This window comes from Carassius gibelio, chromosome B17 (assembly GCF_023724105.1).
Source record: "Carassius gibelio isolate Cgi1373 ecotype wild population from Czech Republic chromosome B17, carGib1.2-hapl.c, whole genome shotgun sequence".
Taxonomy (NCBI): domain Eukaryota; kingdom Metazoa; phylum Chordata; class Actinopteri; order Cypriniformes; family Cyprinidae; genus Carassius; species Carassius gibelio.
Genome location: NC_068412.1, coordinates 206229 through 219607, shown reverse-complemented (window position 1 = coordinate 219607; position 13379 = coordinate 206229). Strand labels below are relative to the sequence as shown.

At 36.2% G+C, this 13379-nt stretch overlaps 1 long non-coding RNA gene across 1 annotated transcript in view; it reads left to right on the top strand.

Annotated features, from left to right (window-relative positions):
• The window catches only part of LOC127976059 (uncharacterized), a 23405-nt gene extending 10026 nt beyond the window's left edge, over window positions 1–13379 (top strand). Inside the window, exons 2-4 of the long non-coding RNA XR_008157723.1 lie at window positions 3177–3358; window positions 5633–5899; window positions 12971–13379. This is a non-coding gene — a long non-coding RNA (uncharacterized LOC127976059). The remainder of the gene's footprint in view (window positions 1–3176; window positions 3359–5632; window positions 5900–12970) is intronic.

Genomic DNA, 13379 nt, shown 5'->3' with positions numbered 1-13379 from the left:
AATGAACAAAATGGAAAACTTTAACTCAATGAGATTTGAAATGTTGTAAGAGTGCTTTTTGTATTGTTTAGGCATTACATCCTTTCAACTGTACAGTTTAAGTTAGCTGAATGAGCCCATTAGTGGTTTTCCGCTGCCATCTAGTGGTTATAAATGGCAATTTCTCATACATCAATGTGTTAATCCTTTTAACTCTTAGTGTTTTTTGCCCAATATCTCTTAAATATGGCATGCTCGTTTAGAATGAAATTATGCATTATTTTACACAGTTTTGATAATTTGTGGGCTTTCTGTTTGTATTAATAGGCCTTTGTGTACACTATGCAAATAACATATTATAAAATTACTGGTTTATAGTTGTCCAAATGCAATTGTTCAACATGTTTTTGATAATTATTGACCTTCTGAGTCTAGAGAATTGTACTTCAGTGGTTTTATTGATTTTCAGCTTAAAGCCTTGGAATACTTTGCCAAAGTAACTTTTTCAAATAATCTTGAATATTTAATTAACAGATTTATTGACAAAAAAGGTCCCAGAGGCAAAGTTTTTCAGAATGAGGAGATCTATCATATGATATGAAGATTTTGTGTTTTTGAGTGAATATATGTGCATTTTCAAACAGTTTGAGGCCATTTACCATCTAAATCTTGTGTTATGAGACCTTTTCAACTGTTATAGCGCCACCTATGGATCAATCTCCATGAAACTTTGCAGCCTTGTTGAGAGTCACCTGTTACATGATTTCACCTAGTTTCATAAAGTTTTGAGTTTTCGTTTAGGTTTTATAGGCTTTGGGGTATGTTTGGCCACACCCCTTTTTCTAAATTACCCCTTTACAGCTAACCAAAGGACAAAATTCAACATTTTTTTGATAATTATTGATCTAGAGAGTCCACAGAATATTACTGCAGTGGTTTGGTTCTGATCGGGCAAAAAATCTAGGACTAGTTCGCAAAAGTAGGTTTTTAACATATTTGTGAATAACAATTGAACGATTTGATTGACAGCAATGGTTCTTGAGGCAAAGTTGTGCATTATGAGGAGATCTATCAAATGATATGCATATTGTGTTGATATGTGAAACACCACGTGATTACAGAGCCATAAAACTCGTTAGCGCCAACTAGTGGCCGATTTCTTTCAAAATTCTTACAGACCTTAAGGTTCATGAGTCGAACGTACCCAGTGAGTTTCGTTCCGATCAACATCCGTTAACCCTTTCAAATAGGTGCTTAAAATTGTTTGGCCAATGGCGGCCATGTTTTTTGAGATTTGCAAATGTCCTCATAGGTACTTGTGCCCCTTCAGACCAAGACACTGCATACCGATTTTCAAGTCGATCGAGCCAACGGTTGCCTAGTTATAGCCATTTATGTGTTTTTTCTATCTTATTGCGCCCCCAAGTGGCAGAGATGCGCAATTTTTTTTATTTTACCCAAAATTGAGCTCGTACATATGTGTACCAAGTTTGGTGAAGTTATCTCATTCCGTTCAAGAGTTATAGTTAAAATAGCATTTGGCCAACGTTACTATAGAGGCTTTTTGGCGTACTGTTTCGCGTAAGAATTGAAATTTCAACTTTTTTTTGATAATTATTGATATTGAGTGTCCAGGGAATATTTATGAAGTGGTTTGGTTCTGATTGGTTGAAAATCCTAGGACTAGTTCGCAAAAGTAGGTTTCGGATATAGCTCGATTTTGCGAGAAAACGGTGCGTCGTAGACCCCAAAAAGGCGCCGTACACTTTTGTTCGGGCTATCCCAAGGATTGCTATGATGCCATGTTTTTGAGTTTATGGCTAACGGTTTACGATTCACGGCCAAAAACGTCCAAAATTTTTGTTTTTTGTGCTATAGCGCCCCCGTTTGGCCGATTGGGCTGAGACTTTGATAAGTTCTCCCCAAAATGAGCTCTACGATCTGTCCAAATTTCAGCTCTCTAGGCCTTACGGTTTGGGCTGCACGTTCAGTTCTAGGGCGGAAGAATAATAATAATAATAATAATTAAAGCTGCAAGCAGCATTTTACCGGGGTTCAAGCACATTAAGGCCTCTGAGGTGGTCAGAGCCAACCTGGATGCATGGATGACAGTTAAACACATCCAAAATGGAGAACAGGCTAACAGACAGACACACACACTGAAAGTAAATGATTAGACTAATATATTAATACTCTATAAGCATATGCACACACACACACACACACACACACACACACACACAAAGATAAACATATACATGCACAAACATTTTGTTGCAGATATAGGTATTTGAAATAAGTGATAGGTGATAATATACTTATTGCAAGTCTTCTCTTTTTAAGAGTTTAGATGTCATTTTCAGGTTAAACTGTAATCATAATGTGGCAAAAATTTTAAAAACTTATATATCTGTATGAACAAAATGGAAAACATTGACTCAATGAGATTTAAAATGTTATAACAGTTCACTTTTTAATGTTTTGGCATGAATTCATGAATCCTTTCAACAGTACTGTTCAACTTTACTGAATGAGCCCATTAGTGGTCTTCCGCTGCCATCTAGTGGTTATAAATTGCATTTACTCCAACAACACTGTGTTTTTAAACATAACTGTTATAGTGTTATTTTTTTTGCCCAATCTCTCTTAAATTTTGCATGCTTGTTTAGAATGAAATTATGCATTATTTTACACAGTTTTGATAATTTGTGGGCTTTCTGACTGTATTAATAGGCCTTTGTGTGCACTATGAAAAGAACATATTATAAAATGACTGGTTTATAGTTGCCCAAATGCAATTGTTCAACATGTTTTTGATAATTATTGACCTTCAGAGTCTAGAGAATTGTACTTCAGTGGTTTTATTGATTTTCATCTTAAACTGTATCACAAGTATGCCAAAGTAACTTTTTTAAATAATCTTGAATATTTAATTAAGAGCTTTATTGACAACATTGGTCCCAGAGGTAAAGTTGTTCAGAATGAGGAGATGTATCATATGATATGAAGATTTAGTGTTTTTGAGTGAATATATGAACATTTTCAAACAATTTGAGGCCATTTACCATAGAATTGAGACCTTTTCTACTGTTATAGCGCCACCTATGGTCTGATCTCCATGAAACTTTGCATGCTTGTTTGGAGTCACCTGTTACATGATTTCACTGAGTTTCATAAAGTTTTGAGTTTTCGTTTAGGTTTTATAGGCTTTGGGGTATGTTTGGCCACACCCCTTTTTCTAAATTACCCCGTTACAGCTAACCAAAGGACAAAATTCAACATTTTTTTAATAATTATTGATCTAGAGAGTCCACAGAATATTACTGCAGTGGTTTGGTTCCGATCGGGCAAAAAACCTAGGACTAGTTCGCAAAAGTAGGTTTTTAACATATTTGTGAATAAAAATTGAACGATTTGATTGACAGCAATGGTTCTTGAGGCAAAGTTGTGCATTACGAGGAGATCTATCAAATGATATGCATATTGTGTTGATATGTGAAACACCACGTGATTACAGAGCCATAAAACTCGTTAGCGCCAACTAGTGGCCGATTTCTTTCAAAATTCTTACAGACCTTAAGGTTCATGAGTCGAACGTACCCAGCGAGTTTCGTTCCGATTGACATCCGTTAACCTTGTTAAATAAGTGCTCAAACTTCTTTGGCCAATGGCGGCCATGTTTTTTGAGATACGCGAATGTCCTCATACATACTTGTGCCACTTCTGACAAAGACATGACATGCCAATTTTCAAGTCGATCGGACCAACGGTTGCTTAGTTATAGCCATTTATGTGTTTTTTCTGTCTTATAGCGCCCCCAAGTGGCAGAGGTGTGCAATTTTTTTTATTTGACCAAAGTTTTTGCTCTTACAAATGTCCAGCAAGTTTGATTAAGATATCTCATTTCATTCACAAGTTATAGCCTGTTGCGTAAAATTGGTCCTCGACTTTCGAACATTTTGGCAGCCCATTACAACAGTGAGTCGAAATTTCAACTTTTTTTTGATAATTATTGATATTCACTGTCCAGAGAAAACTTCTGCAGTAGTTTGGTTCCGATTGGGTGAAAAACCTAGGACTAGTTCGCAAAAGTAGGTTTTGGACATACTTTAAGTTTGCGAAAAAACGAGGCCTCCTAGACCCCAAATCAGAGTGACCGTTTTTAATTTCGCTTGACCCAAGGATTCCAGAAATGTTAAATTTTTGAGTCTACGACAAGCGGTTTAGGAGCTATTAGCAAAAACGCATTTTTGATCGCTGTAGCGTCCCCCACTGACCGAATGGGCCGGATCTTTGTATCTGAGTAGCGAGCAAGACTACTACCTTTTGACCAAGTTTCAGCTCTCTAGGCCTTACGGTTTGGGCTGCCCGTTCAGTTTTAAGGCGGAAGAATAATAATAATAATAAAAATCCTAACAATTACAATAGGGTTTCAGCACTGCGTGCTTGAACCCCTAATTAAAGCTGCAAGCAGCATTTACGGGGTTCAAGCACTTAAGGGATCTTAGGTGGTCAGAGCCAACCTGGACATATATGGATGGCCGTTAAACACATCCAAAATGGAGAATAGGCTAACAGACAGACACACACACTGAAATTAAATGATTAAACTCGTTTTTAAGATTTTAGATGTCATTTTCAGGTTTCACTGTAATCATAATGTGGTAAAATTTTAAAAACTGATATGTCTGAATGAACAAAATGGAAAACTTTAACTCAATGAGATTTGAAATGTTGTAAGAGTGCTTTTTGTATTGTTTAGGCATTACATCCTTTCAACTGTACAGTTTAAGTTAGCTGAATGAGCCCATTAGTGGTTTTCCGCTGCCATCTAGTGGTTATAAATGGCAATTTCTCATACATCAATGTGTTAATCCTTTTAACTCTTAGTGTTTTTTGCCCAATATCTCTTAAATATGGCATGCTCGTTTAGAATGAAATTATGCATTATTTTACACAGTTTTGATAATTTGTGGGCTTTCTGTTTGTATTAATAGGCCTTTGTGTACACTATGCAAATAACATATTATAAAATTACTGGTTTATAGTTGTCCAAATGCAATTGTTCAACATGTTTTTGATAATTATTGACCTTCTGAGTCTAGAGAATTGTACTTCAGTGGTTTTATTGATTTTCAGCTTAAAGCCTTGGAATACTTTGCCAAAGTAACTTTTTCAAATAATCTTGAATATTTAATTAACAGATTTATTGACAAAAAAGGTCCCAGAGGCAAAGTTTTTCAGAATGAGGAGATCTATCATATGATATGAAGATTTTGTGTTTTTGAGTGAATATATGTGCATTTTCAAACAGTTTGAGGCCATTTACCATCTAAATCTTGTGTTATGAGACCTTTTCAACTGTTATAGCGCCACCTATGGATCAATCTCCATGAAACTTTGCAGCCTTGTTGAGAGTCACCTGTTACATGATTTCACCTAGTTTCATAAAGTTTTGAGTTTTCGTTTAGGTTTTATAGGCTTTGGGGTATGTTTGGCCACACCCCTTTTTCTAAATTACCCCTTTACAGCTAACCAAAGGACAAAATTCAACATTTTTTTGATAATTATTGATCTAGAGAGTCCACAGAATATTACTGCAGTGGTTTGGTTCTGATCGGGCAAAAAATCTAGGACTAGTTCGCAAAAGTAGGTTTTTAACATATTTGTGAATAACAATTGAACGATTTGATTGACAGCAATGGTTCTTGAGGCAAAGTTGTGCATTATGAGGAGATCTATCAAATGATATGCATATTGTGTTGATATGTGAAACACCACGTGATTACAGAGCCATAAAACTCGTTAGCGCCAACTAGTGGCCGATTTCTTTCAAAATTCTTACAGACCTTAAGGTTCATGAGTCGAACGTACCCAGTGAGTTTCGTTCCGATCAACATCCGTTAACCCTTTCAAATAGGTGCTTAAAATTGTTTGGCCAATGGCGGCCATGTTTTTTGAGATTTGCAAATGTCCTCATAGGTACTTGTGCCCCTTCAGACCAAGACACTGCATACCGATTTTCAAGTCGATCGAGCCAACGGTTGCCTAGTTATAGCCATTTATGTGTTTTTTCTATCTTATTGCGCCCCCAAGTGGCAGAGATGCGCAATTTTTTTTATTTTACCCAAAATTGAGCTCGTACATATGTGTACCAAGTTTGGTGAAGTTATCTCATTCCGTTCAAGAGTTATAGTTAAAATAGCATTTGGCCAACGTTACTATAGAGGCTTTTTGGCGTACTGTTTCGCGTAAGAATTGAAATTTCAACTTTTTTTTGATAATTATTGATATTGAGTGTCCAGGGAATATTTATGAAGTGGTTTGGTTCTGATTGGTTGAAAATCCTAGGACTAGTTCGCAAAAGTAGGTTTCGGATATAGCTCGATTTTGCGAGAAAACGGTGCGTCGTAGACCCCAAAAAGGCGCCGTACACTTTTGTTCGGGCTATCCCAAGGATTGCTATGATGCCATGTTTTTGAGTTTATGGCTAACGGTTTACGATTCACGGCCAAAAACGTCCAAAATTTTTGTTTTTTGTGCTATAGCGCCCCCGTTTGGCCGATTGGGCTGAGACTTTGATAAGTTCTCCCCAAAATGAGCTCTACGATCTGTCCAAATTTCAGCTCTCTAGGCCTTACGGTTTGGGCTGCACGTTCAGTTCTAGGGCGGAAGAATAATAATAATAATAATAATTAAAGCTGCAAGCAGCATTTACCGGGGTTCAAGCACATTAAGGCCTCTGAGGTGGTCTGAGCCAACCTGGATGCATGGATGACATTTAAACACATCCAAAATGGAGAACAGGTTAACAGACAGACACACACACTGAAAGTAAATGATTAGACTAATATATGTATACTCTATAAGCATATGCCCCCACACACACACAGAAAGACACACATATACATGCACAAACATTTTGTTGCAGATATAGGTATTTGAAATAAGTGATAGGTGACAATAAACTTATTGCAAGTCTTCTCTTTTTAAGAGTTTAGATGTCATTTTCAGGTTAAACTGTAATCACAATGTGGCAAAATAGTAAAAACTGATATATCTGTAAGAACAAAATGGAAAACATTGACTCAATGAGATTTAAAATGTTATAACAGTTACATTTTTAATGTTTTGGGATGAATTCATGAATCCTTTCAACAGTACTGTTCAACTTAACTGAATGAGCCCATTAGTGGTCTTCCACTGCCATCTAGAGGTTATAAATTGCATTTACTCGAGCAACACTGTTTTTAAACATAACTGTTATAGTGTTTTTTTTTTTTTTTTGCCCAATCTCTCTTAAATTTTGCATGCTTGTTTAGAATGAAATTATGCATTGTTTTACACAGTTTTGATAATGTGTGGGCTTTCTGTTTGTATTAATAGGCCTTTGTGTACACTATGAAAAGAACATATTATAAAATTACTGGTTTATAGTTGTCCAAATGCAATTGTTCAACATGTTTTTGATAATTATTGACCTTCAGAGTCTACAGAATTGTACTTCAGTGGTTTTATTGATTTTCATCTTAAACCGTATCACAAGTATGCCAAAGTAACTTTTTAAAATAATCTTGAATATTTAATTAACAGCTTTATTGACAACATTGGTCCCAGAGGCAAAGTTGTTCAGAATGAGGAGATCTATCATATGATATGAAGATTTAGTGTTTTTGAGTGAATATATGAGCATTTTCAAACAATTTGGGGCCATTTACCATATAAATCTTGTGTTTTGAGACCTTTTCTACTGTTATAGCGCCACCTATGGTCTGATCTCCATGAAACTTTGCATGCTTGTTAAGAGTCACCTGATACATGATTTCACTGAGTTTCATACAGTTTTGAGTTTTCCTTTAGGTTTTATAGGCTTTGGGGTATGTTTGGCCACACCCCTTTTTCTAAATTACCCGGTTACAGCTAACCAAAGGACAAAATTCAACATTTTTTTAATAATTATTGATCTAGAGAGTCCACAGAATATTACTGCAGTGGTTTGGTTCCGATCGGGCAAAAAACCTAGGACTAGTTCGCAAAAGTAGGTTTTTAACATATTTGTGAATAACAATTGAACGATTTGATTGACAGCAATGGTTCTTGAGGCAAAGTTGTGCATTATGAGGAGATCTATCAAATGATATGCATATTGTGTTGATATGTGAAACACCACGTGATTACAGAGCCATAAAACTCGTTAGCGCCAACTAGTGGCCGATTTCTTTCAAAATTCTTACAGACCTTAAGGTTCATGAGTCGAACGTACCCAGCGAGTTTGGTTCCAGACAACATCCGTTAACCCTTTCAAATAGGTGCTTAAATTTGTTTGGCCAATGGCGGCCATGTTTTTTGAGATATGCAAATGTCCTCATAGGTACTTGTGCCCCTTCAGACCAAGACACTGCATACCACTTTTCAAGTCGATCGAGCCAACGGTTGCCTAGTTATAGCCATTTATGTGTTTTTTCTATCTTATAGCGCCCCCAAGTGGCAGAGATGCGCAATTTTTTTGATTTGACCAAAGATTGAGCTCATACATATGTGTACCGAGTTTGGTGAAGATATCTCATTCCGTTCAAGAGTTATAGTCAAAATAGTATTTGGCTAACGTTAGCATAGACGCTTTTTGGCGTACTGTTTCGCGTAAGAATTGAAATTTCAACTTTTTTTTAATAATTATTGATATTGAGTGTCCAGGGAATATTTCTGAAGTGGTTTGGTTATGATTGGTTGAAAATCCTAGGACTAGTTCGCAAAAGTAGGTTTCGGATATAGCTCGATTTTGCGAGAAACCGGTGCGTCGTAGACCCCAAAAAGGCGCCGTGCACTTTTGTTCGGGCTAACCCAAGGATTGCAACGATGCCATGTTTTTGAGTCTACGGCTAACGGTATACGATTTACGGCCAAAAATGTCCAAAATTTTAGTTTTTTGAGCTGTAGCGCCCCCGTTAGGCCGATTGGGTCGAGACTCAGTATCTGACAAGAAGGCCGGACTACTACAATCTGACCAAATTTCAGCTTTCTAGCCCTTACGGTTTAGGCTGCACGATCAGTTTGAGTGGAGAATAATAATAATAATAATAATAATAATAATAATAAAAATCCTAACAAATACAATAGGGTTTCAGCACTGCGTGCTTGAACCCCTAATTAAAGCTGCAAGCAGCATTTACGGGGTTCAAGCACTTAAGGGATCTTAGGTGGTCAGAGCCAACCTGGACATATATGGATGGCCGTTAAACACATCCAAAATGGAGAATAGGCTAACAGACAGACACACACACTGAAATTAAATGATTAAACTCGTTTTTAAGATTTTAGATGTCATTTTCAGGTTTCACTGTAATCATAATGTGGTAAAATTTTAAAAACTGATATGTCTGAATGAACAAAATGGAAAACTTTAACTCAATGAGATTTGAAATGTTGTAAGAGTGTTTTTTGTATTGTTTAGGCATTACATCCTTTCAACTGTACAGTTTAAGTTAGCTGAATGAGCCCATTAGTGGTCTTCCGCTGCCATCTAGTGGTTATAAATGGCAATTTCTCATACATCAATGTGTTAATCCTTTTAACTCTTAGTGTTTTTTGCCCAATATCTCTTAAATATGGCATGCTCGTTTAGAATGAAATTATGCATTATTTTACACAGTTTTGATAATTTGTGGGCTTTCTGTTTGTATTAATAGGCCTTTGTGTACACTATGCAAATAACATATTATAAAATTACTGGTTTATAGTTGTCCAAATGCAATTGTTCAACATGTTTTTGATAATTATTGACCTTCTGAGTCTAGAGAATTGTACTTCAGTGGTTTTATTAATTTTCAGCTTAAAGCCTTGGAATACTTTGCCAAAGTAACTTTTTCAAATAATCTTGAATATTTAATTAACAGATTTATTGACAAAATTGGTCCCAGAGGCAAAGTTTTTCAGAATGAGGAGATCTATCATATGATATGAAGATTTTGTGTTTTTGAGTGAATATATGTGCATTTTCAAACAGTTTGAGGCCATTTACCATCTAAATCTTGTGTTATGAGACCTTTTCTACTGTTATAGCGCCACCTATGGATCAATCTCCATGAAACTTTGCAGCCTTGTTGAAAGTCACCTGTTACATGATTTCACCTAGTTTCATAAAGTTTTGAGTTTTCGTTTAGGTTTTATAGGCTTTGGGGTATGTTGGCCACACCCCTTTTTCTATATTACCCCTTTACAGCTAACCAAAGGACAAAATTCAAAATTTTTTTGATAATTATTGATCTAGAGAGTCCACAGAATATTACTGCAGTGGTTTGGTTCTGATCGGGCAAAAAGTCTAGGACTAGTTCGCAAAAGTAAGTTTTTAACATATTTGTGAATAACAATTGAACGATTTGATTGACAGCAATGGTTCTTGAGGCAAAGTTGTGCATTATGAGGAGATCTATCAAATGATATGCATATTGTGTTGATATGTGAAACACCATGTGATTACAGAGCCATAAAACTCGTTAGCGCTAACTAGTGTCCGATTTCTTTCAAAATTCTTACAGACCTTAAGGTTCATGAGTCGAACGTACCCAGCGAGTTTCGTTCCGATCAACCTCCGTTAACCCTTTCAAATATGTGCTTAAAATTGTTTGGCCAATGGCGGCCATGTTTTTTGAGATATGCAAATGTCCTCATAGGTACTTGTGCCCCTTCAGACCAAGACACTGCATACCAATTTTCAAGTCGATCGAGCCAACGGTTGCCTAGTTATAGCCATTTATGTGTTTTTTTCTTTTTATAGCGCCCCCAAGTGGCAGAGGTGTGCAATTTTTTTTTTATTTGACCAAAGTTTTAGCTCCTACAAATGTTCAGCGAGTTTGGTTAAGATATCTCATTTCATTCATGAGTTATAGCCTGTTGCGTAAAATTGGTCCTCGACTTTCGAACATTTTGGCATCCCATTACGACAGTGAGTTGAAATTTCTACTTTTTTTTGATAATTATTGATATTCACTGGACAGAGAACATTTCTGCAGTGGTTTGGTTCAGATTGGGCGAAAAACCTAGGACTAGTTCGCAAAAGTAGGTTTTGGACATACGTCAAATTTGCGAAAAAACGAGGCCTCCTAGACCCAAAATCAGAGTGACCGTTTTTAATTTCGCATGACCCACGGATTACAGAAATGTTAAATTTTTGGCTCTATCACAAGCGGTTTAGGAGCTATTAGCAAAAACGCATTTTTGATCGCTGTAGCGCCCCCCACTGGCCGATTGGGCCGGATCTTTGCGCCTGAGTAGCGAGCAAGACTACTACCTTTTGACCAAGTTTCAGCTCTCTAGGCCTTACGGTTTAGGCTGCCCGTTCAGTTTTAAGGCGGAAAAATAATAATAATAATAATAATTAAAGCTGCAAGCAGCATTTTACCGGGGTTCAAGCACATTAAGGCCTCTGAGGTGGTCAGAGCCAACCTGGATGCATGGATGACAGTTAAACACATCCAAAATGGAGAACAGGCTAACAGACAGACACACACACACAATGAAAGTAAATGATTAGACTAATATATTAATACTCTATAAGCATATGCACACACACACACACACACACACACACACAAAGACACACATATACATGGACACACATTTTGTTGCAGATACAGGTATTTGAAATAAGGTGACAATAAACTTATTGCAAGTCTTCTCTTTTTTAGAGTTTAGATGTCATTTTCAGGTTAAACTGTAATCATAATGTGGCAAAATTGTAAAAACTGATACATATGTATGAACAAAATGGAAAACATTGATTCAGTAAGATATAAAATGTTATAACAGTTAATTTATTAATGTTTTGGCAAGAATTCATGAAAACAGTGCTGTTCAACTTAGCTGAATGAGCCCATTAGTGGTCTTCCGCTGCCATCTAGTGGTTATAAATTGCATTTACTCAAACAACCCTGGTTTAAAACATAACTGTTATAGTGTTGTTATTTTTTTTTGCCCAATCTCTCTTAAATTTTGCATGCTTGTTTAGAATGAAATTATGCATTATTTTACACAGTTTTGATAATTTGTGGGCTTTCTGTTTGTATTAATAGGCCTTTGTGTACACTATGCAAATAACATATTATAAAATTATTGATTCATAGTTGCCCAAATGCAATTGTTCAACATGTTTTTGATAATTATTGACCTTCAGAGTCTAGAGAATTGTACTTCAGTGGTTTTATTGATTTTCATCTTAAACTGTATCACAAGTATGCCAAAGTAACTTTTTTAAATAATCTTGAATATTTAATTAACAGCTTCATTGACAACATTGGTCTCAGAGGCAAAGTTGTTCAGAATGAGGAGATTTATCATATGATATGAAGATTTAGTGTTTTTGAGTGAATATATGAACATTTTCAAACAATTTGAGGCCATTTACCATATAAATCTTGTGTTTTGAGACATTTTCTACTGTTATAGCGCCACCTATGGTCTGATCTCCATGAAACTTTGCATGCTTGTTAAGAGTCACCTGTTACATGATTTCCCTGAGTTTCATAAAGTTTTGAGTTTTCCTTTAGGTTTTATAGGCTTTGGGGTATGTTTGGCCACACCCCTTTTTCTAAATTACCCCGTTACAGCTAACCAAAGGACAAAATTCTATATTTTTTTAATAATTATTGATCTAGAGAGTCCACAGAATATTACTGCAGTGGTTTGGTTCCGATCGGGCAAAAAACCTAGGACTAGTTCGCAAAAGTAGGTTTTTAACATATTTGTGAATAACAATTGAACGATTTGATTGACAGCAATGGTTCTTGAGGCAAAGTTGTGCATTACGAGGAGATCTATCAAATGTTATGCATATTGTGTTGATATGTGAAACACCACGTGATTACAGAGCCATAAAACTCTTTAGCGCCAACTAGTGGCCGATTTCTTTCAAAATTCTTACAGACCTTAAGGTTCATGAGTCGAACGTACCCAGCGAGTTTTGTTCCGATCAACATCCGTTAACCCTTTCAAATAGGTGCTTAAATTTGTTTGGCCAATGGCGGCCATGTTTTTTGAGATATGCAAATGTCCTCATAGGTACTTGTGCCCCTTCAGACCAAGACACTGCATACCGATTTTCAAGTCGATCGAGCCAACGGTTGCCTAGTTATAGCAATTTATGTGTTTTTTCTATCTTATTGCGCCCCCAAGTGGCAGAGATGCGCAATTTTTTTGATTTGACCAAAGATTGAGCTCATACATATGTATACCGAGTTTGGTGAAGATATCTCATTCCGTTCAAGAGTTATAGTTAAAATAGCATTTGGCTAACGTTAGCATAGACGCTTTTAGGTGTACTGTTTCGCGTAAAAATTGAAATTTCAACTTTTTTTTGATAATTATTGATATTGAGTGTCCAGGGAATATTTATGAAGTGGTTTGGT